Below are 16,448 nucleotides of genomic sequence, written 5' to 3'. Positions count from 1 at the left end.
AGAAGAAAGGTTTCAGAAAGTCTTCCCGATCAAGCTCAAGGAATGATGAAGCTTCTGATCACGACTACAAGAAGAAAACATGTCACAAGTGCAAGAAACCTGGCCACTTCATCTCTGAGTGTCCACAGTGAGACAATGAGAAAAAAAAGAAGAAGAAGAGCAAGGAATATGACTCTGACGACAAGAAGAAGAAGAAATACTCAAAGTCTTCTTCCAAGTCTTCCTCAAAGTCTTCATCACACAAGAAGAGCTCATCTGGCAAGGCACGTGCGTTTGTTGGCAAGGAAATGGATTCAGAGGAGGAGTCCGCTTCTGAGGAGGCGGAGGTGGAGTCTGAGGAGGAGTCCGATTCAGGCGTTGCAAGTCTGGCTACAGCATACGTTGCCAAGTCCATCTTCAACACTGAAGACAATGACTTCATCACCGACACCGATGCAAATGACAAGGACTACTCCACTTCTACCTACTGCTTCGTGGCACGCAGTGCCAAGGTAAACACACGCACTACTCACTATCAAACATCTAGTGACGATGACTCTGATTGTGGTTCAAAACCCAGCTACAAAACACTTGCTAAAATTGCAACTGAACAACAGAAAGCTATGGATCATATTCAGAAACTGTTAGACAGAAGCGATGATTTGTTAGGTGCTGAAGTGACTCGATCTGAATCCTTAATTGAAGACATAAAAGATCTTCACGTTAAGTATGAGGAACTTGAAAGTCGTCATGAAACTCTCTCAACAACTCATGAAAAGCTTTCCTATGATTATCTTCAAAGGAAGCAAGATCTTGAGAAATTGAGAGCGGCTCATGAAGATCTTCAAAAGGAAAACGAGTCACTTCGTGCCAAACAGATCAGTTCCGCTCAGGAAGGATTTGAACCACCATGTCTTAAATGCATTGAGCATGATAATGCTACTTCTGTTGCTGAATGTTCTACTGCTACTACTGTTGCAATATCTTCAACTGTTGATGTGGTAACTAACCCCTCTGCTGAGGATACCACTGCTATTGCTGATGAGAATGCTAGGTTGAAGACATTGCTTGAAACAAGGATGTACAAAAGTCTTAAAGGGCATCAGACACTATGTGATGTCCTCAAAAAGCAGATTCTGAACTGAAACCCGAGGAAAGAGGGTGTTGGGTTGGTAAGAAAAATGAATGCTGATGGCTCTTACTGGAAACCTGAGCAGTACCCCAAAACCACGTGGGTTGCTGCAAAGGAACCTTCAGTAGATCCATCCAATCTATCTGGCTTCACTTGTGCTAACCCCATTATCATTGATGAATCCCTTGATGCAAACTATAAACTGTTTAAGAATCAGAATGGTGAAGTGTTTGCCAGGTACATTGGTACTAACTGCAGGAATGGACCGCCTATGAAGAAGATCTGGGTTCCGAAAAGGTGTCTGGAGAATCTTCCTGTGAATGTCATCATGACACCTCACGTGAAGAAGACAAACCTCAGACCAAAGGCTTCATACGGTCCAAAGGCTTCATACAAATAGAGGACTCACCTGAGTCGCACTAACGCAAATGTTTTGCAGGGAAACCATACTCAGGCATATGAATATGAGAGCGGTTCATCAAACCGCCATGTTCATAAGACCAAGAACTCTTCTGCTTATTCTTATGAGTACTATTGTCCGCCTGCAAGACTGTTTGCTAGGGCTCCAAAGCCAAAGTTCTCAGATGCTGCACTTAGACTTATTGCTTCTAAGCCACCCTTGAAGATGTGGGTGGCTAAGAAAGCTTAACTCTCTTTTGCAGGGAAAGGTCTCCAGCAGAAAACCAAAATCGTCTGACGCTATTGCTGGGGAGCTTAAACATCTTATAGGGTGCAAGATCAAATGCCCGAATGGTCTTACTATGTACTTCATTCCTGAATCGCTTGCTACTCTCCCTATTAGTCCTAATCTGGATCTAAGCTTTCATAACCCACTGGTTCATCAAATGTTTTTGCTTCACAATGCTCTTCGTGAAGCCTATCCCCCTAACTGCACTGTAGGGTACGACACCAGCATCTTCAGAATGGATTATTGATAGTGGGTGTACAAATCACATTACTGGCAAGAAGCCAAATGTCAGTTAGTTCAGAGTATTTGGCGCCAGGTGCTGGATCAAGGACCCACATCACACCTCAAAGTTTGCACCAAAAGCACATGAGGGTTTTATGCTTGGATATGGAAAGGATTCGCACTCCTACAGAGTCTTCAATCTCTTTCATTACAAAGTGGTTGAAACAGTGGATGTGCGGTTCGATGCGACCAATGGTTCACAAAGAGAGCAACTGCCAAATGTGCTAGATGAAGTTCCATCCAGTGAATCAATCAAGCTAATGGGAACTGGAGAAATTATACCTTCTGAAGCTCATCCTGAAGGAGAACTTGTCATCTCAGCACCTGATCAACATGAAGACAATGCTCAGCCTGAAGACATTCCTTCTAACAACGACAATGATCAGCAAGAGCAAAATCATCGCCCTGTACATCCTCGCGTTGCCAATGAAGTGCAGATTGAAAGAATAATTGATAGCATCAATGCACCCGGTCCACTCACTCGTTCAAGGGCAACTCAGCTAGGAAATTTCTGTGGGCACTTCGCATTCGTCTCAATAACAGAACCCAAGAAAGTTGAAGAAGCCTTCATGGAACCTGAATGGATTCAAGCTATGCAAGACGAGCTTCAACAGTTTGAGCTGAATAATGTATGGGAACTGGTCAAGCGTTCCGATCCTCGGAAGCACAACATAATAGGCACCAAATGGATATACCGCAACAAGCAAGATGAGCATGGTCAAGTTGTCAGAAACAAAGCTCGTCTCGTTGCTCAAGGATATACTCAAGTGGAAGGCATTGACTTCGATGAAACATTTTCTCCTGTGGCTAGACTTGAAGCCATACGCATACTGCTGGCCTATGCAAATCATCACAACATACTTCTTTATCAAATGGATGTGAAGAGCGCCTTCCTCAATGGCAAGATTGAAGAAGAAGTGTATGTTGCACAACCTCCTGGCTTTGAAGATCCAAAACATCCTGACATGGTATACAAGCTCAACAAGGCACTGTATGGCCTCAAACAAGCCCCTCGGGCCTAAAGTATAGTGAAGAGTTTGGATATATGATGCAAGAGCAATATCAAATGTCTATGATGGGAGAGCTGAAGTTCTTTCTCGATCTTCAAATATGACAGCAACGCAACGGCATCTTCATATCTTAAGAGAAGTATCTCAATGATTGTTTGAAGAAGTTCGGTATGCAAGACTGCAAAGGCTTCACGACGCCAATGCCAGCCAAGCATCATCTGGGTCCTAACGACAATGGTAAAGAGTTCGATCAAAAGGTATACCACTCCATGATTGGTTCTTTACTTTATCTATGTGCATCTAGGCCAGATATTATGCTTAGTGTTTGCATGTCTGCTCGATTTCAAGCGGCACCAAAGGAGTCGCATCACTTAGCTGTGAAGCGAATTCTTCGATATTTGGCTCACACCCCAACTCTAGGATTATGGTATCCAAAGGGCCCAGAGTTTGATCTGGTTGGATTCTCGGATGCTGATTATGCTGGTGACAAAGTTTATCGCAAGTCTACATCAGGCACACATCCTAACCCTTATGCATATTGATGACTTACATGTTGCAACACACGAAGTAAAGTATATCTTCAATCAATGAAGACATACATTCTAAGTGTGAATACATTAATGTGGAATTTGACTTCGGAGCGCCACGATAATTGTGCGCCGTGTCTGGGTCTAATACTTCCTATACGGTGGGTAACGCCACCACCAAATGTTCTATTTTGAAGTGTTTCACTCATGGCGTTACCTTGCTATGTCTTCACATTTGGTTTGGCTTCAATCTCAACATGTCTTCATGATTATCTTCACTATGTTGATTATATATATATATACTAGTGTTCTGTCCTCTACAGCATTCACTTATAGCTATGTCTTTTGTTGAATCTTTTGAACTAAGTGAATGTGATCGGACCCTAACCTCTCTATGCTATCTATCTCAAACTCTATCTCTCCAAATCATATGCATTCTATTGAAACTGTCGAATGTCTTCTCTGCGTCCTTGTCAGCAGAAGATACAAAGACAAACCTTAAGTCCACTTTCAATGCTCATTCCTCCACATGAAACCCAGAGAAGTAGGAACGACCACCCGACAATCCAGGCGTGCGTGGGACGTGGAACAAACCCCAAAATTCTGCATGATGGCCACGTGTTCCTCAGATGCGAATCACCAGGGGCCCCTGCGTAATAGCGCAGTGCCGCCCCTGTACCTATAAATACACACTTCACGACGGTCATTATCTCTTCTTCCACTCTCGCACGAACCCTAGCGCCACCGCTAGCCCTCGACGACGCCGGCGATGAAGCGCTTCGCTGCCGCAACCTCTCCGACGCCGTCTTCACGCCGACCGCGGACATCGTCCTCTCCGCCGTCACCGTAGGTGTCCTCCGTCGCCAAGTTAGGGCACGGAAGATCGAACTGCTCGGCCTCATCTTCCACTCTTAGTGTGGTAAATAAAACTTCCTTTTTACGGCACCGTTGATCCTATGGCTATGTCACTTTCTACCACAAGCAGTTTCTATTCACACAAGTTAGATCTCTCTCATACTGCATCTCATAACATGCCTAGTATATTCACTTATGCTTGACAAAGTAGTTAGGTTCCTCACTTGTACTGATCTGTGGATTCGTACAAATCTGGAACCAACTCCTTATCTATGAGTGAATGTCTTCGCACAATGAGGTCAATGTCTTCTAAACTGATTTATCTTCAAAATCTTCTGAGAATGCATATGACCTCTTCCCCTTCCCTCGCACCTTAATGCTGTCACAGGTACATGTCTGTGGGAGAATCCTTTGGTTCTCATAGTCTGCATTCATTTGCAGAATTCTTACAGCATCACATAAATTCTCCCGAAGCCAGTTCCTGTTTGTCCAGCAAGCGAAAACCTTTGAAGCCTCTGAATGTATTGAAGCCTTTCAGATTAAGGTTCATGGCTTCAGAAAAATCAGCAAGGAAGGGTGGCAGAAAGCGTCGAGAAGAAACATCAAGAGATCTACCCGATGACCTCTCAGAGCTGTACAAGACAGATCCTGAAGAGGATTACAATCAGCGCAAGACACGAATCCAATGGATTCGACGCTATTGGGCAGAACAGTGGTTCAAGTACAAATTTGTGACCAAGGAATATGCTGAAAAGAATGCCATCAAGCGACCATGGGGAGACATCCTCTACAAAAATCTTCAACCCAGGACCAGAGATGAAGCTATTGAACAAGGCTTCTATCCCTGCATGGTCCGTGGACCACAACCTGCGGATGCTGACCCATCGTCCCTGCTATGGTGTCGTGACGACATTCTGTTCAAGCTCAACTTCCATTTTGCCCAGAACTCAGCAAAGCAGAACAAGAAGACATTGGGACTAGACTTCAACCCTGGTCCTTCTGCTCCAAGGGCTGACGGCACACGTGATGCAGAACCCAATGTCGTCGGTCCTTTCTACAACCTTGAAGGTCTCATCACCCATATCTTGGTTCAAGGGACAGCCGTGAATGAGCCTGCAGATGTCGCTGAATCAGATGAAGCGCCTGCAGCACCGAAGCCAAAGAAGCAGCCAAAAGCTTCAAAGCCTGCCTCTGCTCCAAAACTCTCACGAGCGAAGCCACTGGCAACTGCACCTCCTGAAGACAGTGTGTAGTTTGAAGATTTGTCACGCATCTCCAAGCCCCATAAGGTTAAGATGCCTCTGCCACACACTGGCCAAGAGCTAACAGCTGCTGCCATTCTGCGCAATGATGCCATTGATCTGTCAAGTGATGAAGATCTTGCAGATGACGTTCTTGAGCAACTCATCAAGAGCAAAGAAGAAGCAGAAATCTTCAATGATCTGCCTCTCTTTGATGTAACAATCATCCACAACTTCATTGATGAATGGTTTGACATGCCAAACATTAGCTTCGAAGATCTGCAACTACCCATTGGCCTCAGTGTCGCCTTCCATGGCGCCATTGCTTCAGAGTTAGCTATCGCCCAACGCATTGTTGAACTGAAGCAAAAGATCCACTATGAAAAGGCTCAGTTCAAGAAGCATATGGCCAAGCTCAGCGTGCAAGAGGTGAAGAACTTCAAGATTATGCTGCACGAGCTCAAGGAAGCCTTTCTCAAGAAACGTGCAGAAGCTCAAGGTTCTCGTGAGCGCATGAAGGTTCTGGCTGACAAATGTGTGCAGGCCTACAATGAGGCTGAGAGGCGCAAGGCCCTTGGGCGTCCTGGCATCGACCCCAGGATGGCAGCAAAGAAGATGAAGAAGCCCGCTATGGCTGAACCTGACACACCAAGGCAGGAAGCAGATCCCATTGTCTTCCCAACTAGAATGACTGGCTCGAAGCCAAAAAGCCGGTCAACCACTTCAGAGCTCAAGAAGATGAGGACTGCTGAGGCTGAAGCCAGGAAGAGGAAACATCCTGAAGCCTCTCCTATTGCCCCCTCCAAGAAGAAGAGGAAGACCAAGAAAGATTGGGCTGCTCCCACAGAGCCTTTGATAGTTGAACCCATTTCCATGGTTCGTCCTGACGCTGAACACCAACTGACAATCCATGAGCCTGCTTTCACAGAGGCTCATGAAGCTGAAGACTTTCCAGCAGCTGATCCCATCGCTGCTGAAGACATTGGTCAACATGACCATGTAGAAGATGGTGCAGTCCTTCCTCAGCTCGAGAACAGCGAACTCATCAGCATTGGTCGTCCTCTGACGCCAATCGCTCAGGATGCTTCATGGGCTGATCGCCCACAAGAGGAAGAAGACTTTGAGGCCCAGCCAACTCCAACTACACAGGCGTCGCCTGCGTTGCGCAGGCTTCGCAAAGGACCTAGGCCTCCAGTCTCTGTGTCTGAAGCTGAAACTGCTGAAGACATTCCAGCTGCATTAGCCGATGAAGAAGAAGTCCCACAAGCTGCTACTCCCCTATCCCACCAAGAAGCAGTTCTCGAGGAGAACATGATTGTGACCGACCCTCCAGCTCGTCAAGTGGAGGTTGAAAATCTTGAGGCTGCCACCACCACCACCAATGAAGCCACTGACGCTGTCATGGCTGAAGCTAATGTGGAGCCCTCCCCAACAAAAGCATCAGAAGTCAGTGAAGCCACTGATCCCATTGCTTCTGTTCCTGCACCTGCTGCCGGTCCCCAGTTCGACTATCATGTTGAACACAGGCCTCAAGTACAGAAGCCAATCCCAAGATTGCCCAGGTTCCCAGGTCCTACATCAGCACCTGGATCCTTCAATATCAATGGCTTCAGAGCAGACAACACATTCTTCAATAGCTCCAGGAACCCCTACTCAAGGGAAAGGATATCATCTGATCGGTTCTGGAGCTATCCGCAGCGAAGCTATTACTCCTACATTCTATACAATCAAGGTCGCATCTTCCCCCACAAGCGTCTTGACATTGAAGCTATAGCTGGTCTGCCCTGTCTGGAAGAAGCTCTGGATTGCTTCAAAGAAGTTGGATTACTGCCATTCGTCACTGACCAAGAGCATTGGAATGAAGAGTTCCTGCTCCAATTCTATGCCACACTTCACATCCGTGGGTATAACAGAGATTCGAAGACTTGGGTCCTGGAGTGGATGACAGGAAACGTTCATCACGAAGCCAAAGCCTTTGACATCATTGAGCTCACTGGTCTGCCCACTCCCGGAGATCTCTACGAATCTGGCTGTCAACTTCACAGTGAAGCTGTGGAGAGCATCTTTCAGAAGCCTGAACCTAACATGAGTCAGATGCTCAGTATGATGAAGCCATTACCCCAAGATGCTGCATATCCCAAAGAGTTCTTTGTTGAAGACCTAGAGTATCTGCCAAGGACTATTTATCACATCATAAGGCGAACTCTCTGGCCCATCAAAGGGCACTCTCCACATGCCAAGCTTGAAGGTGCAATGAAGACTTTGGTCTTCTATATTATTCATGGAAAATGCTTCAATGCACAGGACTTCTTCATTCGCCAACTTGCTACATCAGGCTCTGATCTGTTTGGCTTGAAGTTCTACGCCCCATGGGTCATGCGGCTGATCAAACTTCACTCCACTATCTCATATCAGCCATCTGCTCGCAATCATCCGATTTTTCTACCTGATGTGGATATGTCGGTTGAAGTCATCTATCCTGAGCCTGCCAAGGAACCCCTAAGTCTTCAGAATGCAGAGCATCAGAGTTTTTCCCAGAACATTGAAGGAGTTGAAGCAGTTGCTCGTGTGTATCCTTTGGCTGGCACTACACGTGCACCGCATCCTGCTCTCACTGAAGCCACTGACAGTACAACTGCTCCACGACCCAAGAAGCGCACTCGTGTTCTCAATGACCGAGAGATTCTTGTGGCTCTTCATCAGAAACAGGATAGGCATCATGACTGGCTGAAGCATCAAATGCAAAGCCTCTTGGTGGATGTTAATCGCATTCGCAATCTTGCCACCAAGAATGCTTTTGTTGCCCATGAAACTTCTCGCTGCACATGGAAAGGGATGACACTGATGTGTTCTGAAGATGATCTTCAAGAGGATGGCTTCACTGAGCGATTGAAGTTTGACTCCACACCTCCTCGAAGGGCAGTGCTGCGACGAACTCCATCCCTTGAAGACTCTGAGTTCTCTTCCTCTGTTGCAACTGTGAATGCCAGAGTGATCGAGGATGAAGACGATGCTACTTCACCGCCACCTCCTTCAGCACACTTCGACTCTGCTCCAAGCTCTTCAGCACCGCCAAACACCACCAACGACCCTGCTGCTTCACCTACTCCTCATGGGAACGAGTAGATGCTCTATGTCTTCAAACCTTTTTGGTCCTTACTGACAAAAGGGGGAGAAGCATATGAGGTTGATAGTCTTCAAGCGGGTCCATATGGGCAGGTGCTTTATATTTTTCTTCATGCTTACAACTCTCGTTTTGCTACATTTGGTTCTTTGGGTTGTAACACTTAAACTCGATGGTCGTCTGCTACTTATCTGCCACCTTGTGTTGCGATGATAAATTCCGCATGTGCGACGATAAATTCCGCACTTAGATCATTCTGCAGACGTCCATTTTCCATTATGCATGTCATTATCTTCATATACTTTCACATGCATAGTGGATTGTCATCATAAGTTGAAGTGGATCTCCACAAGTACAACCTGCCATGTGCATTTCCATTCCAAAAGCAAATTACTTATATGCACATCTTCAAGGGGAGCCCTTGTAACTTATGAAGACAATTCCTTATCCTTTACAATTTCACAGATTATATTCCCCGTTGAAAACTTCAACTAGTTTGTCATCAATCACCAAAAAGGGGGAGATTGTAAGTGCATCTAGTGCCACCCCTAGTTGGTTTTGGAGTATTGACGACAAACCTAGTTGAGGGACTAATGTGTTTGTGAGAATTGCAGGATAACACAGGTAGAAGCCCCTCATTGATTCAGTTTTCCTACCAGAGATGACCCCTAAAAATGTATGAAGACATTGAAGTCAAAGGTGGTATATGAAGATATTCACATTGAAGACTATGACAAGAGAAGACACCACATGAAGCCTATGGAGCTCGAAGACTTAGATCTTTTGTAGTTCTCTTTCTTCTGTGTTGAGTCATAGGAACCACCGTACTGTTAAGTGGGGTCCAAGAGAACCAGTCAAAATGACTGAAGTGATGCTTAAACAAAACCTATGTCTTCGAGTGAAGACTTTGAGAGCGAATCTTGTCCAGAGTCGGGCAAGTCAGCTTTGCTTGAAGCCCAAGTAAAGTTGCCGTGTGAGTTTGAAATCTGACCGTTGGAACATGTGTCAGTTCCTTAGTGACCAAGGGTCATTTCGGACAAATTAGGTCGGGTTGCCAAGTGGCTATAAATAGCCCACCCCCTACAACCATAAATGGTTGGCTGCTCAGATTCAGAGTACGGCTTTTGTCGTTTGAGAGCAACCCACCTCGAAGCCTTTGAGAGATAATTCCTTGCGACGATAAAGCCCTAACCACCCAGAGCCAAAGAGAATTAGGCATCACTTAAGTCTTCTTGTCTGTGTGATCTGAAGACTTATTACACTTGAGGACTGTGCATCCTCCAGCCGGTTAGGCGTTGCGTTCTGAGCATCCAAGAGACATTGTGGATTGCCGGTGAACGAAGTCTGTGAAGGTTTGGGAGTCTACCTTGAAGACTTACCAGAGTGATTGGGCGAGGTCTGTGTGACCTTAGCTCAAGGGGAATACGGAGAGGACTAGGTGTCCTGCGCTGCCTGTTCAGGACTGGGTGTTCGGGACTGTGTGTCCTAAGGTTTAAATACCTAGCCGCCCTAACCAGATGTACAGTTGTCACAGCAACTGGAACTGGTCCAACAAATCATTGTCTTCAGCGAGTCACTGGTTTCATCTTCCATTCCCTTTACTTACTGTTACTCCTTGTGAAGTCATTGTATGTTCGCACTATCTTTTGTCTTCACTGAGTGACTGCGTGTTCTGTGTGTCTTCACAATATCTTCCTACCTGATCCTTACTACATTGCTGCTATTAGTCATTGTGCTTTCACTCTATTGAATACTTGACTATGGCTTGCCTAGTGTAGTCTACCTTCCGCTGCAGGGTAATAGGTTTATTTCTATCGTTTGTCTTCATAACTTCCATGTTTTGAAGACTTCCATAAAAATCGCCTATTCACCCCCCTCTAGTCGATATAACGCACTTTCACGCGCTCCTTCTGAAGATCTTCATAACTCACTCTTAGCTTTTCAAGATCTTGGTTTCTTTGAAGAAATTCATATGAAAGCTTCTCATGATCAGATAAGAGAGTGTTATGATGACGTTGAAGGTTGTCAAACCTAGACTGAAGTCTCTGAAGATTTTCAGTCAAGGTTTTAGTGCGATCCATTTCTTCACCCAACATATCATCACTTTTGTCTAGCATGTTTTGAACTTTTTCAAAAGCCTTTTGTTGTTTTACAACAATCTTAGCAAGTTTGGAGTAGTTGGGTTTGAGGTTTTCATTAGATTCATTCTCACTTGATTCAGAGGAGGGGTATTTGAGTACCTTGGCACCTTTTTCCATGAAGCAATAGGTGGGCGTGTAGTCATCATTATTTCCATCAGCCATGTTGGTGAAGCCATTTTCTTCGGAGTTGAAGATGGACTTGCTGACGAAAGCAGTAGCGAGAGCCAGGCTCGCCACACCAGACTCAGACTCCTCAGATGCCTCCTCTTCCTCATGTTCCTCAGATTCAGCCTCAGGGTCCATTTCCTTGCCAATGAACCGCCGAGCCTTCTTGGAGTTGCTCTTCTTGTAAGATGAAGACTTCGAGGATTTTGATGATGAAGATTTTGAGGATTTCTTCTTTTTCTTCGCATCATCAGAACTGTAATCCTTGTATTTCTTCTTCTTTGATTCCTTTTCCCACTGAGGACAATCTTGAATGTAGTGTCCAGGTTTCTTGCATTTTTGACAAAGCCTCTTCTTGTAGTCACTAGATGAGGAATCATTGCTCCTTGAGGATTTTCCAAAGCGACCACATCTTGAGAACCTCTGGAATTTCTTCACGAGCAGTGCTAGATCATGGCTCAGTTCTTCAGGATCACCAAGGATGCTACCAGAATCTTCATCTTCAGATTCAGACACTGCCTTGGCCTTCAGGGCACGTGATCTGCCATAGCTCGAACCATAGAGATCTCTCTTCTCAGCAAGCTGTAACTCATGAGTATTTAGCCTTTCGAGGATATTAGCGGGATCAAGTGACTTGTAATCAGCACGTTCTTGTATCGTCAATGCCAGAGTGTCAAATGAGGAATCAAGCGATCTCAGCAATTTCTTCACCACCTCATGGTCGGTGATGTCAGTGGCACCAAGTGCTTGAAGCTCATTTGAGATGTCAGTGAGGCGATCGAAGGTTTGTTGAACATTTTCATTGTAGAGTCTTTTGAAGCGGTTGAAGAGATTGTGAAGAACATCAGCTCGAGAGTCACGCTGTGTTGAGACTCCTTCATTCACCTTGGACAGCCTATCCCAGATAAGCTTAGCAGTTTCCAAAGCACTCACTCATCCATACTGTCCTTTGCTCAGATGGCCACATATGATATTCTTCGCTTGAGAATCGAGTTGCTTGAATCTCTTCACATCAGTAGCATTCAGAGAAGGTGTGACTGAGGGAACACCATTTTCCACAACATACCAGAGATCGTTATCAATTGCCTCAAGATGCATTCGCATCTTATTCTTCCAGTAGGGGTAGTCCGTCCCATCGAAGGTAGGACACCCAGCAGAGACCTTGATCATACTTGTGGTCGACATAACTAAAACTCCAGGCGGTTAAACCAAAATCACACAGAACAAGGGAGTACCTTGCTCTGATACCAATTGAAAGTGCGTTATATCAACTAGGGGGGTGAATAGGCGATTTTTATGAATTCTTCACTGAGGAATTTGCAGGTGAGGAAACTCCTTATCGAAGAACTACTAGCAATGGAGTAAGTACTCAAAAGTAAACATAACAGACCACAAGCATTGTCATCATGATGAAATGAAGACAAGCACAGAGTACAGGAAGCGTAAACACCGGATAACATAGGATTAAGACAAACAGACTGAAGAAATTGAACTGAGGAAATTGAGAAAGTCTTCAGTCAAAGTCTTCAAACACATATACGAACAATCACTCAACACAGTTATGAGGAAATGAAAGAGTTGAGGAAATAGAACCAGTGAGCTCGATGAAGACAATGATTTGGTAGACCAGTTCCAACTGCTGTCTCAGTTGTACGTCTGGTTGGAGCGGGTAGGTATTTAAACCTAAGGACACATAGTCCTGGACACACAGTCCTCACCGTATTCTCCTTGAGCTAAGGTCACACAGACCTCGCCCAATCACTCTTGGTAAGTCTTCAGGTGACTTCCGAACCTTCACAAACTTGGTCACTCGGCGATCCACAATTCCTTTTAGATGCTCTAGACCTTGACGCCTAATCATCTGGAAGAAGCACAGTCTTCAAAGGTAACAAGCGCCGGATCCACGCAGGATCAATCTCTTCAGTGATGCTCAATCACTTGGGGTTTGTAGGTGTTTGGGTTTGGGTTTTCCTCACTTGATGATTTTCGCTCAAAGTCCTCGGAGGATGGGATGCTCTCAAATGACAAGTGTCAGTTTTTCTCGGAGCAGCCGTCCAGCTAGTGGTTGTAGGGGGCGGCTCTTTATAGCCTAGGGAGCAGCCTGGCATGATAAGACATAAATGCCCTTCAATGATATGACTGTTAGGTGGGTAGATATTTTGGGACAGCTGGCGCATAGCACAGCAACGGTCGGAAATTTGAGTATCAAATTCCTCAGGCTATCATGTTCCTCACTGTGTAGGTAATCCGCACTGGTGAATTCCTAACTCCTCAGTCAGAAAAAATTGCTTAGAGACCAGAAGAATTTCGTCTCTATCATTAAAGAATATGATTGAACTGTATGAGATTTCCAATGGCTTCGCTCGAAGGGATTGGTAGGTGTAGGATTTTGAGTGGAGCATCACATGGAAATTTTTCCTTAGTATTTTCTCGACCCCCTTTAACAGTACGGTGTTTCCTACGACTCAAGAAAGAGAAAATGAAACTACGAAAACAAAAAGTCTTCACGCTTCATGTTCCTCGAATGAATACCAAGTCTTCAGGATTGCACCAATTTCTTCACTTTCAAAGTCTTCAGAAAGTCTTCGGAAATCCAAAGTCTTCAGTCGAAGAACTTCCTTTTTAGGGGTTGACTTTCTCTATAAATGCCAAACTCCTCATAGACTTATAGACCTGTGTGAAGGAAATATGCCCTAGAGGCAATAATAAAGTTATTATTTATTTCCTTATTTCATGATGAATGTTTATTATTCATGCTAGAATTGTATTAACCGGAAACATAATACTTGTGTGAATACATAGACAAACAAAGTGTCACTAGTATGCCTCTACTTGACTAGCTCGTTAATCAAAGATGCTTATGTTTCCTAACCATGAACAAAGTGTTGTTATTTGATTAACAAGGTCACATCATTAGTTGAATGATCTGATTGACATGACCCATTCCATTAGCTTAGCACCTGATCGTTTAGTATGTTGCTATTGCTTTCTTCATGACTTATACATGTTCCTATGACTATGAGATTATGCAACTCCCGTTTGCCGGAGGACCACTTTGGGTGCTACCAAACGTCACAACGTAACTGGGTGATTATAAAGGAGCATTACAGGTGGCTCCAAAGGTAGATGTTGGGTTGGCGTATTTCGAGATTAGGATTTGTCACTCCGATTGTCGGAGAGGTATCTCTGGGCCCTCTCCGAATGCACATCACATAAGCCTTGCAAGCATTGTAACTAATATGTTAGTTGCGGGATGATGTATTACAGAACGAGTAAAGAGACTTGCCGGTAACGAGATTGAACTAGGTATTGGATACCGACGATCGAATCTCGGGCAAGTAACATACCGATGACAAAGGGAACAACGTATGTTGTTATGCGGTCTGACCGATAAAGATCTTTGTAGAATATGTAGGAGCCAATATGGGCATCCAGGTCCCGCTATTGGTTATTGACCGGAGACGTATCTCGGTCATGTCTACATTGTTCTCGAACCCGTAGGGTCCGCACGCTTAAGGTTACGACGATAGTTATATTATGAGTTTATGCATTTTGATGTACCGAAGGTTGTTCGGAGTCCGAGATGAGATCACGGACATGACGAGGAACTCCGGAATGGTCCGGAGATAAAGTTTGATATATATGATAATAGTGTTTGGTCACCGGAAGGGTTCCGGAAATCACCGGAAGGGGTTCCGGATGTTTCCCGAAATGTTTGGGTACGAGAACACTTTATTTGGGCCAAAGGGGAAAGCCCACAAGGTTTTTGGAAAGCGCAAAAGGAAGTTTTGCGGAGTCCAGGGGCCAGACGCCAGGGTCCCTGGCGTCTGGGTCCAGACACCAGGATCCCTGGCATCTGGCCCTGGAGTCCGAGAAGGACTCTTGCCTATCGGGTGAAACCGACTTTGTGGAGACTTTTACTCCAAGTTTTGACCCCAGGGCTCAAGATATAAATAGAGGGGCAGGGCTAGCACCAAAGACAGATCAAGAAACACAAGTTGATCCATGTGATCTATTCCTTAGCCGTGTGCGGTGCCCCCAGCCACCATATTCCTCGATAATACTGCAGCGGAGTTTAGGCGAAGCCCTGCTGCTGTAGTGCATCAAAATCATCACCACGCCATCGTGCTGACGGAACTCTTCCCCGACACTTTGCTGGATCGGAGTCCGGGGATCGTCATCGAGCTGAACGTGTGCTCGAACTCGGAGGTGCCGTAGTTTCGGTGCTTGATCGGTTGGATCGTGAAGACGTACGACTACTTCCTCTACGTTGTGTCATCGCTTCCGCAGTCGGTCTGCGTGGGTATGTAGACAGCACTCTCCCCTCTCATTGCTATACATCACATGATCTTGCGTGTGCGTAGGAATTTTTTTGAAATTACTACGAAACCCAACAGTGGCATCCGAGCCTAGGTTATTTATGTTGATGTTATATGCACGAGTAGAAAACAAGTGAGTTGTTGGCGATATAAGTCATACTGCCTACCAGCATGTCATACTTTGGTTCGGCGGCATTGTCGGACGAGACGACCCGAACCAACATTACGCGTACGCTTACGCGAGACCGGTTCCCCCGACATGCTTTGCACATAGGTGGCTTGCGGGCGACTGTCTCTCCAACTTTAGTTGAACCAAGTATGGCTACGCCTGGTCCTTGCGAAGGTTAAAACGGAGTCTATTTGACAAACTATCATTGTGGTTTTGATGCGTAGGTGAGATTGGTTCTTGCTTAAGCCCGTAGCAGCCACATAAAACTTGCAACAACAAAGTAGAGGACGTCTAACTTGTTTTTGCAGGGCATGTTGTGATGTGATATGGTCAAGACATGATGCTGAATTTTATTGTATGAGATGATCATGTTTTGTAACCGAGTTATCGGCAACTGGCAGGAGCCGTATGGTTGTCGCTTTATTGTATGCAATGCAATCGCGATGTAATGCTTTACTTTATTACTAAGAGGTAGTGATAGTCGTAGAAGCATAAGATTGGCGAGACGACAACGATGCTACGATGGAGATCAAGGTGTCGCGCTGGTTAATATTTCAAGCAAATACCCGAGTTGAGAGATATGAAGTCTCCAACAAGTTCTATAGCTAAAAGATGGAGGAGAATCGCTCAACTAGTGAGCATGTGCTCAGATTTTCTGGGTACTACAACCGCTTGAATCAAGTGGGAGTTAATCTTCCAGATAAGATAGTGATTGACAGAATTCTCTAGTCACCATCACCAAGTTAGTAGAACTTCGTGATGAAATATAATATGCAAGGGATAATGGAAACAACTCCCAAGCTCTTCATGATGCTG

The sequence above is a fragment of the Triticum urartu genome, chromosome 5 (genome assembly GCF_003073215.2).
Source record: "Triticum urartu cultivar G1812 chromosome 5, Tu2.1, whole genome shotgun sequence".
Lineage (NCBI taxonomy): Eukaryota > Viridiplantae > Streptophyta > Magnoliopsida > Poales > Poaceae > Triticum > Triticum urartu.
The sequence above is the reverse complement of the archived record's forward strand: the minus strand, read 5'-3'. Positions refer to the sequence as shown.